Consider the following 16,351-nt stretch of genomic DNA (forward strand, 5'->3'; position numbering starts at 1 on the left):
CCAGAAAGAAAAAAAATATAATGGAACCACAATCAAGATTACATGGAAGCTAATATTACATGGAAGCGAATATCTTCTATATTAAAGGAATAGAAGGCATAGTATATATTTTGAAAAGCAAGGGATATAGCACAAAAACCAAGAATTGCATACCCAGCACAACTGAACACAATTCTCAAGGGAAAAATGGATATTAATGAAAATAAGGGGCTTTTCATTTTTCCTCACAAAACAAACAGGAGCGGAAAAGAAAATTCAGTGAGAAAATTCAGTACTCAATAGAAGCATAAAAAAGTAAAATGAAAACTTAAAGATTTCAATAAGGTTGAATTGAATACTTTAATATGTGGGAAAGTGATATTTGAAATGTTTAAGATATCTATGCTATTTGAGATACATAAGTACTGCATCTATGCAAGATATCTATAGTACTTAAGATACTGAATTCATGGCTTCTAGTGCAATGGAGTACATATGGAAAGAAGGAAAGAAACTGAATGAGAAAGGATGATAGACAAAATAAACCCCCTAATACAAAAACGAAGGTTGTGAAAGAGAAACACAAGGAGAGAAAAGAAAAGGAGAGATAGAATGGAGTAAACTACTTTTTTCATGAAGAGGTACATAAGAGACAATATAATAGAAGAGAATATAGGGTGTAAAAAATTAGCTCAAAGTGAGAATAATACCTTCCTTATCCTATAGGGGAGTAGGCAAGTTGTGGAAATGAGAAAAAAGGAAGATAGATGAAAAGGAGGTTAAACTAGGGGAGGGATACTAGTGGGGACCTCAATGCAACCCTCTCAGAAGTAGATAAATGAAAAGAAAAGTTAAGGAGATGAATAGAAATTTTGAAGTGTTATATATTATAGACCTCTGGAGAAAACTGAATGGGAATGGAAAGGAATATATAATTTTTTTTTGTCAGTAGCACATGGCACCTTCATAAAAATTGACTATATAATAGGACATAAAAACCTTACAACCAAATGTAAAAAAAGCAGAAATATTAAAGGCATTCTTATCATACCATAATGCAATAAAAATTACATTAAACCAAGGGCATCAGAAAGAAATAAAAAGTAACTGGAAACTAAACAATCATATCCTATGAACAAATCAAAGAACAAATTTTAGGGGGCCATGCCTCTATATGATTTTTTGGGGTCCTGAGCGGCGTGGTGGCATAGGATGGTTAAAGCAGGAGAAAGAAAATGAGAACAACTAGACTAGTGGTTAGCCCATGCTGTCCCGAATTCTGCGGGCATCGAAGTTTATTATATATCTTTCTCCAGTAAAAAAAGTCACAGTTGATAAGGGGCAATAAATCACGTATAATCCATTGAAGTCTAAAGAATACAGATGCAAAGACAAATGGTCAAATTCCAAACCCCAATTCAGAGGGGATAATTCCAGGAGAGGAAATATCCCAGGGAGATGCTCACCAGTCAAATCCTAAAGGAGCCAGTTCTAATCTGAATATGCACTCTTATCTAATTAACATTTGTTAGGAAAGGAATCATTAACTCAGTAGATGCTGGTCTCCACTTCAAAGGTCTCCAATAAGAATTCTAAGAAAGGTGGGGATCAAAGACTGAGTCAAAAGAGGAGCCTCAGATTTTTATCTTAGATGGCCCATTCAGTCTGCATCCTGACATGCAGTGCAGAAAAATCATACACACAGTTTTACTTGCCGATGATTTTGTAATGGGATCCAGATAAAATATCTGTTACAGACTCTGTTTCTCTAAATGACTCCTAATAACCTTTTTGGAGGGATCAAGTTGATTTTGGATTAACCTACCTTCTGGTACCAGAGCCTTTTTGGGGCTCAAGTGACCAGGACCAAACACAAAGACTGCCTCAGCCTGGATTGGTCACGTAGGGAATCCAGATAACAGGCCCTAAATTTGATCCTATTTCTCCAAAGGTTTTACTACATAGAACGGCTTCCCACAACAAATCATAGAAACAACAATCTCATTAAAGAAAATGACAGTGAGGAGACAACATAAAAATATTTATGGGATACAGCTAAATCTGTACTAATGGGGAAATTTATATTTCTTAATGCTTACATTAATACAATAAAGAAAATGCACATCAATGAATTGGGTATAGTACTAAAATAATTATAACAAATTAACAACCCACAATTAAACACAAAATTGAAAATCTTGAAAAATCAAGGGAGGGATTAATAAAAATGAATGCAAGTAAGCCATTGAACTAATAAGACAAAGGATTTGGTTTTATGAAAAAAATTAAAAACATAAACTCTTGTTTAATTTGATTATTAAAGATGAAATCACAAGTGAAGAAGAAATTAAAGTAATTATTGGAAGTTATTTTGCTCAACTATATGCCAATAAATCTATCAATCTAAGTGAAACAAATGAATACCTACAAAATATAAATTGCCTAGATTAACAAAAGAAGAAATAGAATACATAAACTAGCACAATACAGAAAAAGAAATTCAGTAAACCATGAAAGAGTTCTCTAAGAAAAGACCCCAGGTCCAGATGGATTCACAAAAGAATAATACAAAACATTCAAAGAACAAATAACTCCAATACAATATGAACTATTTGGAAAAATAGGGGAAAGAAGAAAATTTTCATACTCTTTTAATGACACAAATATGATATTGCTACTTATGCAATGAAGAACGAATTGAGAGAAAACCATAGACCAATATCCCTAATGAACATATTTATGCCTTTACACCATTATCTCACATTGTACTAGTTTTGCTAGTTGTAGCTATAAGAGCAGAAAAAAGAAATTTAAAGAATTAGAAGGGGCAAAAAAGAAACAAAGTTATCATTCTTTGCAAATTGTATTCCTATAGAATCCTAGAGAATCAACCAAAAAACTGTTGGAATTAATTATTAAAGTTACAGGATGCAAAATAAACTCAAATGAATCATTAGCATTTCTATTTAATACTCACAAAGTCCAACAGCAATAAGTAGAAAGGAAATTAAATTTAAAATAACTCTAGAACATATAAAATAACTTTTGATATACATGCCAAAAGAAACCCAACAACTATATGAACACAATTACAAAACACTCTTCATTACAAATAAAGTGAGACCTAAATAGCTGTAAAAAATTAGTTGATCTCTGAGTGAAATTTATTTGAATTATGAGGGTGAAAGCATACAAAAGAAGGTAGATTAGAATATGAAAGAAACAGATTGTTAAAGGACTTTAATCAAAGTCCATTTGAAAGTTATGGGGCTTTTAATTAAAATTCATTAGGAAATGTAAAGTGTAAGTTTTAAACAAGTAGGGATTTGAGGAGTTAAGGTAGAAAGATATAATCTGCTTTAAGCAGAGGATTTGAAGGTAAAAATTGTGAATGTTTTGATGCTAAATGTTTAAGCTATTATCAGTATTTAAAACATTTAAGAGCATTTATTCATCTCTCAACTTGGCAGTTTTATAGTCAAACAATTTGTAGATGAAGCCATGATTAATTATAGAAAGATAGGTTTGAGAAGACAGAGTGAAAAAGTTAAACTGCCTGCAAATTTATTACCCCTTTCCCTACTCAAGGAAAAGGGAAAAGGTGTATGAACTAGGAAGTATCTAAAAAGTATTAGAATTTTAACAGGCTTGTTTCCCCACTACAAAGAGAGAATCTTTTAATGTATAAGGTATTTGGGGGACAAGTCCAGGGTCCTTGAGACCTCCCAGATAGATGAAATATAATAGTATGAATTAGAAAAAAAAAAAGAATGAGTAAAAAAAGAAAACAAGAAAAATTAAGAAATATCTGGAAAAGCTAAAGGAAAAAACCTTGGTGATTTCCCTTTATCTGTTAGCTTGAAGCTAGCTGTTGTGGTAAATAAAAAAGTTTGCTTGGATTATGGAATTTCAAAACAAGGAAACTGGATTATTGAGAATGCATAAGTTTGTTCATAATACATGAAGAATTTCTAATATTTTTTCTTTGTGCCAAGATCAGTTATAATTTAAGATAAGAAAATCAAGTAAAAATTGAGGAATGAAATATTTTCTATTTGTATGAAACCTGGAAAATTTCTAGCTCTAAGATGTTATCTTTGAGATTTGCCATTTGAGGTAAAAGCTTTTGGGACTGCAACTGATATTATTTTGAGTTTTTAATTCAGGTATATTTGTGTGATGGGTCATTGAACATTAAGCTGATAATTCACCATTCAAGAGAAAAACTGAGTTACTCAGACAGAATATGATCCTGAACTGTCACATGTGGAAATCTATATCTGGCAGAGGTCAAGGATATGGTTCTAAGTACATCTGAGGATAGAATCCCTTTGTGACTCAATATCCCCATTTTACCATTTCCTTTTGAATAGGAATGTTTATCACTTGATTATTCCTGAGTATCACTGGAAGTTAGAATTGTTCCTGTATGACTGATGAATAATTCTGACATTTACCTGAAGACAATCTTAAATCATTCTATACACTTGAGATTATGCCTAAAAGGACCAGTGTTGATGTTATAATCATGTCTCTACTTTTTCCTTTTATAATAAATTTTTGTAATCAGAGCATGCAGATAATGGAAGATATGAGCTGTAAAGGTTAAAAATTAAAGGGATGGACTAAATTTATATGAGCATGGTCGTTGAAATTATCACTCAAGTCAGAATGACTTTTTATGGTAGTATATTTACAAAACAGAAACAGTGAAAGTAGGGAGAGAGAGAGAGAGAGAGAGAGAGAGAGAGAGAGAGAGAGAGAGAGTTATTACGGCTCAGTCTGAACCAGGCAGGGCTTCAGAGGCCCCCCAGAAAAGGGGGGCTTAGAATTAATTAAATAAGGGTTCTAGCTATGAGGCCTCCTCCAAGATGAGGGGCTTTTCTGGGGGCTAGTACCTTCAAAAATACAGGAAAGGGAATCAGCCTTTCCACTCACCCACATGGCAATCCTAAGGGAAGATCCAAGAGCAGTCTGAGGTCCCAAACCAGAGCTCCTCCAAGACCAAGTTCTTAGGAAACAAAGCTGATCACAGGAAGTTGTCACATTTTTAAAGACAGTTCCTTGCATTGCTTCCTGTGCCTTCCTTCCAATTTTACGTGAACCAATTGCAGCTTAGCTTTGCTTTGGACTTCCCAAAGGACAGCCAGTCATTTTTGATTTGTCACTCACAAGCACATGTGGGTCATAGATCTCCCCTCACCACTTAAAGATTAAGTGGGGGTATATACATTCCTGGTGACTAACATCTAAATAGGTACAGTACAGTTAATCTCATCTTCACAGAACACAATGCAAATTGTAATATGGGACTCTTTTCAGTCTAATTTATAGTCATTCCATATCCCAAACAACCAAATGAACTGATAATTGTACTTTCTGTTTATGCTGACCATATATATATATGATCATATATAACTCATATATAAGATTAAATCCATAAAATTTAAATGTAGTTAATGATCATATATGTTTTACAACAGGCAACTCAATTGATATATACTTTTCTTTATACACAATTGGGAATTAGTTAAGTATAAGTGTATCTCAGCCCAAGTTTTTGTTTTAAATTGGAGTACAATTAATCCCATGTAATTTAATTCATTTGTGTAATTGAACTTGGAGGGGATATTTTTTTTTAAAAAGTGTTGTTGCTCATGCTTTTATATATAAGATTAGAACCCTGTAATAATGATATTGATTAGATATTGATAAAATAAGGACCTTTAAGAAAGGTGTTTCTGGGATTGTAGGCAAGGCAGAGTTCTGGGCATGAGCTGAGAACTTGGAAGGAAGACTCAACTCAGACCTTGCTCTCTGCTGGTGATAGAGAAGAGAGAACTTTTTAAGTTTTTAACATTTTTAACATTTTAAGAGGTTTTCTACTTTTCTGACTGAAAGAATACACCATGGAGAAGGAATGGTCAAATCTTCTGTGTTGGAGAACTAGTTTGAGGGAAGAAACATCAAAGGCCTGTTTGTCTGAACTCTGAGAGATATCTCAGAACTATACTCTGGTCAGTTAGCCTTTGCCATATTGGGCTAACTGACTATTTACGTGGAGACACTGTTAACAAAAGTAAGCTGTTTTAATAGGGAGTATAAGTTTTAGTCAGATAGCATGTTTTATGGGTTTTAGATAGTGGTAAGAAGTTCAGAGTAGCTTCAAGAAACCAAAGACTTTGCCAAGAGGCAAACTTGGAAAGTGGGTGGATATTTATTTTCTCTTTTAGTGTTAAGCTTACTAATTCTTATACTTATATCTGTTAAATATAAATAAATATATTTTTATATAATTATTTAGTCTCTCACCAGTTATATACTGGCCTAGTGAAGGGAAGTCACTCCTGGTCTTCCTTCAAGGAGGAGAGTTAGAAGATACTTTGTAATCATCAAAGTATTTTACCACAGCATCCTCCTCAATTAACATCATTTATAATCTTAATATATCAACCCTAATAACATTTGATCTCTCTAAAAAGAAAAGGAATTAGTTGAAATGAAAAATATTGAAAAAGTAACAGGTTAGATGATCCTATATGTCAAATGTAACTGATTATACTGAGATATGTAAAGACATAAAGATGCTGAATTTAAAGTAGATTGTGAGTTCCTGATAGTTTAATAATAGTTGAAAAACCTTACTAAGCTGTACTGAGATCTGATTTGTGAAATATTTAAGCAGGAACATCTAAACAATCTCTACAAGCAACATGAAATTTAAAAAGCAAATCTACTAAAGAGAGACCTATCCCTGACTGTTGAAGAAAAGATGGTTTTTGAAACTCAGATAACTACATGGGACAGTTGAGATCTGAAACAGAGTTTGTTGACAATGATAGACTACTAAACTATAAAGAACTGATGTTAGTTAATGTTGCTAATTACTACTATACATATATACTAATTTCTTTTGTTTACAAGTTGAGAGGAAAAACAGGGGGCTTAAGATCAGGATAATGACAATTTAGGCCAAAATCTATTTCAACTGGCTTATTTTTTTTGCCTTTTACCTTTCTTTGACCTGTGATAGGGACAAAAGTAGGATTGGTGGCACACAATTTCCTTACCAAAAGAATGGTTAAGAATAAAGGAAGGTCAGACATTTACTAATTTGTCTGTTCATCAATAAGGGCAATTCAAATTCATACTATCAAAGTCTTTCTGCAGACTCTCACAGGGATTCACATAATCTTGTAAGCCCCTATTACAAGTCAGGGAAGTTTTAGAAGAACAGATATCTGGAATCTAGAGATCCCCATGGAGCTCCTGGTTATTTTCCCTCTTGGACTCCTTCTTGATTCCTTTATTGATAATATTCCTCCTTTCTTGCTCCTGCCTCCTAAATCCACTAACGAATTTTATTTCTTCCTGCTCACATTCTAACTTTCAAGCCACAGTCTTCATATTCCATGCTGCTTTGCACCCCTAGATCAAGCCTATTAATCTTTTCACAGCCCCAACCAGGGACATATCCATGCTCCATCTTAGCTTGACTCAGGGCTAGAAGAGAAGACCTTCATCCCATATCCCAAGATATAAAGAGGGGGGATGACAAGAGGGGGCAGTGATAAATAGTGCATTGAAATCCTTTTTTGAATGGTATTTTTACATTTTATGCTTTTTTACTAATTAGCAGATGTAAATTAGAGTGCAGAAAAGCATATGTGACTCTGTGCTTTCCCTGTGCCTTTACTCCCAGTTGATAAGGATTTGCTTGACATTTCAAGCCTGAAGGAAGAGGGGAGCACTTGAGCTAACTTGAATGTCTGACAAAGAAAAAATGGGAGGGAAGACCACACAGGCTCACTGGAGATCTTTCACACTTTCAGCTTGGAACACCTCCTGGAATGTCCATGGTAGAAATAATCTAAGGGAGAGAAGAAAATTCCTAAGGGCAATACCCCAGACCCACAATAAATCTAATGATATGAAATTCTGCTTTTTACATTGCCCTGGCTACACTAACTATAACATTCTTGAATAGTTCTGTGCCTTAAGATGAAGCAATCTGAACTACAATTCTTTGGTCAAGAACCAACATTCTGTCTCACACACCAAAACTCATTTTCCTAGTTGTGTGAGCACAATGGGAGGCCCAGAGATCTTGCCCAAGACTACAGTGAGGTTGTGATTCTCAGATAGTAAAAGGCATGTCTAGCCCATGTGAGACCAGAACAAAGCCTGGATCCTTAGCACAAGTCTATAGTGAAGACCTGAACTCCCGGGCAAAACAGTCTGCACCACACTTGGTCTGTGTAAGCCCAGAGGGTAGCCTGGAACAGCTACCCAAGCACAAGGAAAGGTTATAAGTTCCAAAGTAATGAAGGCAATGGATTGCCTGACCTGATAAAGCCCAGAGTGGGACCAAAAGCCCTTGCCCAAGCCTAAAGCTAGACCTTTAGGCCCAGCAGAGAGTAGTTTACAGTGCTCTGAGCTCTGCAAGCCATCAACACAATCAGCAATGAGAAGTGATTTTTAGAAATCCCAGGCAAAAGGCCATTATACTACTCTGAAATAACTGAAACTTGCAGAAACCCAGACACAGAGTTCAGAGTAGGCACAAGGAAAAATTGAAGTTGAAGAGAATGTCTCCTCTATGCTGAGAACAAAGCTCACATTTAAGATAAAAGTAAAAAATCAAGAAAAAGGCTAGAAAAAAGAGCAAATTAAAAAAAATAAACACACTTAACTATAGAAAAATTGAATGGAGAAAAAGAATAAGGCACAGACACATAAAAGAAGGATGAAAGCAAAGCAAATGCATGCAAAATTTCAAAGAAAAAATATGAATTGGACTTGGTCTCCAAAAGAGTTCAAAAGAATTTCAAAAATTAAGAGTGGATGAAAAATAGAGAAGAGAAATGAAAGCAATACCAAAATAAATAAGTGTTAAAATTAGAAATGGACAAATGAAAAATCAAGTTGAAAAGTTCTCAAAAGAATAGCATTCCTTAAAAATTAGAATTGAGCAACAAGAAATTAATGACTTCATGAGACATCAAGAAACAATAAAAAAAAAGGAAAAAAAAAACTTGAAATATTTCATTGAGAAAACAAGTTACTAGGAAAATAGATCCAGAAGAGAATTTTAAGAATTATCGGATTACTTGAGAAGAAAGATTTAAAAGAAAAAGCCTAAGGATAATAATACAAAAAATTATCAACAAAAATGATCTGTTATTCTTGAACAAGAAGGGAAGATAGAAATTGAAAGAATCTACAGATGATCTCCAGAAGTAAATCCCTAGCTAGAAACTTCCAGAAATATTAAAGGCAAATTCTAGAGCCTGAAGCCAAAGAGAAAATACTGTAAGCAACAAGAGAGAAAAGAAAGGTCTACAGTCAGGATTATATAAGAATTAGGAGTACCTATATTAAAGGTTTGGAAGGCTTGTAATATGATATTCTGGAAGGCAGAAAATGTAAGTTTACAACCCCAAATCACCTCTCTACAAAAACTGATATTCTTCTTTCAAAGGGAAAAAAATAATCAGTTAATACAATTTAAGCATTCCTCATGAAAAGAATAAAACTAAATTGAAAAGTTGACAACCAAATTCAAGACTTAAAGATAAACCAAAAAATTTAAATAAGAAAGAAAATCTACTGGATTAAATAAAGTCATATAAATAAATGAAGTCAAACAGTTCATATTCCTCTGTGGAAAGATGCTGTTTGTAATTTTTAATATTTTTTTCAGTATTAGAGCAATTAGAAGAAGTATACGTAGAACAAGTTTATGGGGATAAGCTGATTAGGATAATTTTGATTTACAAAAAAAAATCAAGTGGTAAAAAAGAGGATTACACTGAGTCAAAAAAGGAAGGGGGAGTCAGAATGGGGTAAATTATCTCACTTAAAGAGGTATGAAAAATCTCCTCACCACGACAAACACAGGAATTATATGAACACAATTTTAAAACATTTTTTTTCATGCAAAACAAGGTTACATCTAAGCAATAGGAAAAAATTAATTGCTCATGGGTAGGTCAAGCTAATATAATAAAAATGAAATCTCTACCTAAATCAATTTACTTTTTCAGTGTCATACCAACTACCAAATAATTATTTTACAGAACAAGAAAAAATAATAACAAAATTTATCTGAAAGAACAGAAGATCAAGACTATTGTGTGTTTGGAATTCAGGAAGGTGCCATTTAAAAAAGTATCTTACAAACTTCCTGTGGACATGTGGGGAACTTTGAGACTACATTCCCCGTGATCCAATGGGTTTACGGGTTTTGGGACATGGGGACGTCTCTGACATCTCCAACATATAGGGCAGCTTAAATTCGGAGGTCTGGCTTGAGACGCTCTCTTTGGCTATGTAGCGAGGATGGGCACTGGTGGTATCTTTGAAGAGCTTTTATCAGGCATGTGGTCAAATTATATATTTTATCAACATAGCCATGGCTTTAATTAAACTATTAATTTCTCTTATAATATCAGCCTTAATCATTTTTAATCGTTACACTATCAAGGGAATTAATGAAAAAAAAATGTGAAGGAAGGTGACCTGGCAGTCCAAGATCTCAAATTGTACTAGAAAGCAGTAATTATCAAAACAATCTGATATTGACTAAGAAATAGAATGGTAGATCAATGGACTAGATTCGATACACAAAATACAGGAGTAAATGACCTTTACAATCTAGTGTTTAATAAATTCAAAGATCCTAACTTTTGCAATAAACTTACACTATTGAAAAATGAAAAACTCTGGGAAAATTGCAAAAGTATTGAAGAAACTAGGTATAGACCAACATCTCATTCCCTATATCAAGATGAGGTCAAAATGGGTTTATGATTTAAAGAAAAAGAGTAATATAAGTAACTTATGGGAATATAGTATAGTTTACCTGGCAGATTTAGGGAGAAAGGAAGAATTTCTGACCAAGCAAGAAATATAGAATATTATAAGATGTAAAATGAATAATTTTGATTATATTAAACTCTAAAGCTTTTGTATAAACATCAATGTAACCAAGATTAGAAAGGAAACAACAAACTGTGGGAAAAATTTACAGTAAATTTCTCTGAGGAAAGTCCAATTTCCCAAGTCTATAGAGAACTAAGTCAAATTTATAAGAATACCATCCATTCCCCAGGTGACAAAAGGTCAAATGTTATGAACAATTTTTAGATGAAAAAAATTAGAGCTATCAATAATCATATGAAAATGTTTTAAATCACTCTTGATTAGAAAAATGCAAATGAAAAGAACATTGAGGTACCATCTTACACCTATCAGACTGGCCAATATAACAGTAAAGGAAAGTGATAAATGTTGGAGGAGACATGGCAAAATTTGGACACTAATCAAATGATCCAACCATTCTAAAGGGCAATTTGGAATTATGCCCCAAAGTCCATAAAATTGTACATGCTCTTTGATCCTGTAACACCACTTTTGGCTCTGTATACCAAAGAGATAATAAAAAGGGGAAATGATCTACTTATACAAAAATATTTATAGCAACTCTTTTTGTGATGGCAAAAAATTGGGAACTGAGAGGATGTCCATCAGTTGGGGAATACCTGAACAAACTGTGGGACATGTTGGTGATGGAATACCATTGTACTATAAGAAATTATTAGCAGGATAATTTCAGAAAAAAGAAGGAAAGATCTACATGACCTGATGCAGAGTGAAATAAACAGAGCTGGGAGATTTTGTACAAAATAACAGGAATATTATATGATGATCAACTGTGAAAAACTTAGCTACTCTCAGCAGTGCAATGATCTGGGATAGTTCTGAAGGATTCATTACATAGAATGCAAAATCAAATTCTCACATCAATTTATTTACAATTTTATTTTGGGATTTTGATTTTGTATGAGTGTGCTCTTACAATGATGACCAATATAGAAGTATATTTTGTATGATATTTCATGTATAGCCCAGATCAAATTGCTTACCATCTTCAACTAGGGGGAGGGAAGAGAGGGGAAGTAGATAATTTGAATCTTCTAGTTTTGTAAATTATTATTAGTGTATTTTGGAAAATTAAATATCTTTGAATTTTAAAAATGGGTAGTGGATCAATTAAATACTTTAGGTAATCAACATAGAGCAGTTAATGTCCACAACAATTTCGTATTTGACAATAACAAAAATACAAGTTTTAGGGGAAATAACTAACTATTTTATAAAAAAAATGCTGAGAAACTGGAAAATAGTATGGCAGTTCAGAAAAACCAGGATTTACATGATGATGCAAAATGAAGTGAGCAGAACGAGGAGAATAACATATATAATAACTGAAGTAATTTATGATCAACAGTGAAGGAATAAAACATTTCAGCAAAGCAATTTTCTTAGATAACCACAGAGGACTCGATGAAAAATGCTATCCATAGCCAAAGAAGGAGCTGTTCTAATCTGATTGCATTTGGAAACATGACATTTTGCACTTTATTTTCTTCGTGAATTTTTTATTGCATGTGTGATATGTGTCTTTTATCATGACATCAGCAGTATTGAAATATGTATTTCATGGAAGTTGTAGTATAACCTATATTAGATTATATACTTTTTCATGTAAGGGTTAGTAGGAAGGAAGGAGAGAGAATATTTGAATCCTAAAATGTCAGTAAACAATCATCAAAAATTATTTCTCTATGTAATTAAAAAAGCATCACCTTCTCTGTTGTTTGGATTGTATCAATCATGCTGTGTGAGGAAAAATAATTTCAGTTTCTGGGTTTCATGGCATCCACAACAGCCTGGCGTCCCCTGATGACAGCCTAAACATCTAGCATCATCCCTAGTGCCCTCACTAGCCCTGATGTCAGCTTGAAAGTCAATGAACAATGTGGTGATGGAGGGAGGAGCTAGTTGAATTTAAAAAGGAGTAATGCTGAGAGGAAAGCCTCTTGGCTTCTGGGATGAAGATAGTTCAGAATCACAAGGCTGTTGCTACAGTAAGAAAGTCTAGGATTTAGTCAGCTAAATGGAGTTTCTATATTAATCATTACTTTGGAACAACCTACCTCTAGTCACTCACTCTCATCTCTCACTTTCTCTTTTCTGATTAATAAAAATATTAAAATCTATGGCCAGCCTCCAAATTTTAATTTTAATAACACAAAGCCCCAGCCAAGAAAAAGACCACAGATAATGTCAGAAAAAAATAGTTCATTGATAATTGACTTTTGGAAAATGATTTCTGGTCAAATTCCATGTAACTGAAAGCAAGTGGAATTCTAAATTCTTTACTTTTGCTGGAAGCTCATTATGCCAAATTATCTTGAAAGAAGCAAGCTAGTCCACTCTTACATAAAATAATTTTTATAGAGATGTTATTAGAATCAGATGTGAACCATATGAAATGTGAACATACTTGTATGTGAAACTATAGGGGTGACAAAGACAATCAAATGAGTTACCTTAATTAACATTAAACAGTGCAATAACAGGAACAAAGTCAAATTTCTCTCTTCTACTTTAGTTATTCCATTAACATGATGTGAAATTCTCTATTACTTAACCTTGTAGACTCCTATTTGACTTTAAGGCAAATAAATAAATGAAATTTGCCATAACTTGCATGATGGTTTGCAGCAAGCTATCAAAGCCATGACATTTAGCACAGCTCATCACCAGCTCTGACTATCCAGCACAGCAGGTTGTCAGGAGGATGGAAATTCCACACTCAGTTTACCCTATGTGATTCTTTTTATAGTGAAATTCACTTGCATTGAAACTATTGCAATCAGTATCCTTATTTGGTCACAGGGAGACACAGAAAAACAATACAGGTTCATGGCAAGAACAACCACAGTCACAGACTACCCACTATCCCAAAATAAAGCCCTATACAAACCCCCAGAGTATAGAAATTTCCCCTTGAATCAGCCCAGCAAAAAAACAAAACAAAACAGCAGTTAGTGAGTTAATGCAAGTTTCTAAATTCCCCAGCAAGAATGTACCTGGCCTGGGTTTGTTCCCAAACTCCCACAGACCAAGGAAACTGTGAAACACAAGGAAAACAAGGCAATGACAAATTAGCACAGAATCACCCTTCCAGAACTGCATTCTTATTAACCCTATAGCAGAAAGAACAGCACACATACTTTTTAAAAATAGTGAAAAAATGAAATAATATAATGGGAACAAAATTTGGACCAGACTGATATTATTGTATCTTATTTGATATAACCAACTACCATAACTATCTTCTTGATTGATGATAGGTATGAATAGTATAAAGTAAGAATATGCATGATTTAATTAGTTAAAATATAATCAACCATTATGCTTAACTAGGAAATGATGTTCTTGTACCTTACAGATGGCTGAAAATCATAAGTTCCAACTAAGCCATTCCGTAATGAATAATTCTTGACAAGGGGGAAGCTGGGTAGCTCAGTTTATTGAGAGCCAGGCCTAGAGATGGGAGGTCCTAGGTTCAAATCTGGATTCAGACACTTCCCAGTTGTGTGACCCTGGGCAAGTCACTTGACCCCCATTGCCTACCCTTATCACTCTTCTGCCTTGGAGCCAACAGTATTGACTCCAAGATGGAAGGTAAGGGTTTAAAAAAAATTCTTGAAAAGCTTGCTCCTTTGTTTAACCACAGTAAGATAATTAGTAAATGCCAATCATATGATGTTTCAAAAGTTAACATGTGATTTTGAATGTATGGGAAAATCAAAACCTATATGAAATCATAAAGAAAAAAAGGGTATAAAAATAAAAATCAGCAGATGGCAACAGAGAACAGCCTCTGCAATTCCACTTGCATTCTGGCTCGTTTTCATTTCATTTTCGCCATGCCATCCCACCTCCAGAGACCCCCCAAGTGAAGAGCGGGCTCTTCGCAATCGTTGTTATTAATTAGATTGTTTAAAATGGATTATAAAAGATATTTTTGTTACTATAATAGTATAGCATAAAGAGGAAGGCAAGTGGTACTTTGAATAGATTTATGCGTCTGGAATCAGGATGACAAGTTCAAATCTAGCCTCACACCCTTATTAGCTGTGGCTAATAAGTGAATCTGGGCAAGTCACTTGACCCTATTTCCCTCAGATTCTAATCTGTAAATGAGCTGGAAAAGGAAATGGTAGATTATGCCAGTACCTTTGCCAACAAATCATTAAATGAGGAGTTGGACATGACTGAAATTATTGAACAACAACAGAACAATATTAGAAATCTCTTTATGTGTGGTTGTTATAAGTATAATAAGGGTATATATGTTTAGATAGATAGAAGGACAGATAAATGGATAGATAGATAGATAGATAGATAGATAGATAGATAGATAGATAGATAGATAGATAGATAGATAGATAGACAGGCAGACACATCATATGTTTGTTTGTGGGTACTTGTTTGCTCTTAGATATTTGTGTCAATGTTTGCTAGAGAATTGAAGATGCAATTAATTATCCTTGTACTCAGCAAAACATCGTGTGTGTGTGTGTGTGTGTGTGTGTGTGTGTGTGTGTGTGTGTGTGTAGAATAACTAAATATTTTTGATCCTGATAGTGTACAGCCTTCTTAGACTAGAATTTTCTTCTGTCTAACAAAGGACATTGTTGAATAGACATTGCCTCAATGTTAATCTCCTTTTCTTTTGTCCATAAAGTGAACTAATGTGGGCAGGGGTTTGCTAAATGATTGTTTCTTTGCCTTATTTGTGGTTGCTATTATTCCTTTCTCTTCACTTTCCTGTCCTGCTCTAAGGTTGGATTCTATAAATGATTACTTCAGCATATCAAACCTCAGAGAAGTTGTAAAAGTTAATGGGTCCCCAAAAGGTTTGTATTTTGGAATCCAAGTCACCAATAAGATCAGACCTTATATTAGTCATTTTCTGGCATTTATGTGCTTTTCATTAATTTACTTTAAAGGGCTTCCAATAGATCGATAGAACAGTTACAGGGAACTTGCTGATGTGGCCTATTGTTAACCACCAATCAATTTGATTGAAAAACACAGGCTGCTTCTATCTAGTATAGGGTGAAAGTGTATCAAGCTAATAGTGTACAATTATCTCCAGACCAGACACAATGGTTTGCAATAATGAAATAGGGATTTGTTTTAAATCTGGAGGTTTGCCATGGACCTTAAGTAGTTTCAGTCTGCCAGAAATTGTTTGATATGAATTGCTAGTAGAATAAATAAGAACTTGATGCAGCCTAGATCTCACTCAGAGTGAACAGTGAAAATGGCAGTTAATTAACATTAGAGACAAGATGAAGGGGCAAGACTGATTTCAAGCAGGCAGTATAACCTATGACATTTGTGACCCACTGTTACTGTATATTCTTTTTGCTGACATTTCATCCAAGAACCATTGTCTTGGGATATCATTATTTAATTCTTTATGTAAAATTTGATTGTTAAATACTAA

This window comes from Gracilinanus agilis, chromosome 1, assembly GCF_016433145.1.
Source record: "Gracilinanus agilis isolate LMUSP501 chromosome 1, AgileGrace, whole genome shotgun sequence".
Classification (NCBI taxonomy): Eukaryota; Metazoa; Chordata; class Mammalia; order Didelphimorphia; family Didelphidae; genus Gracilinanus; species Gracilinanus agilis.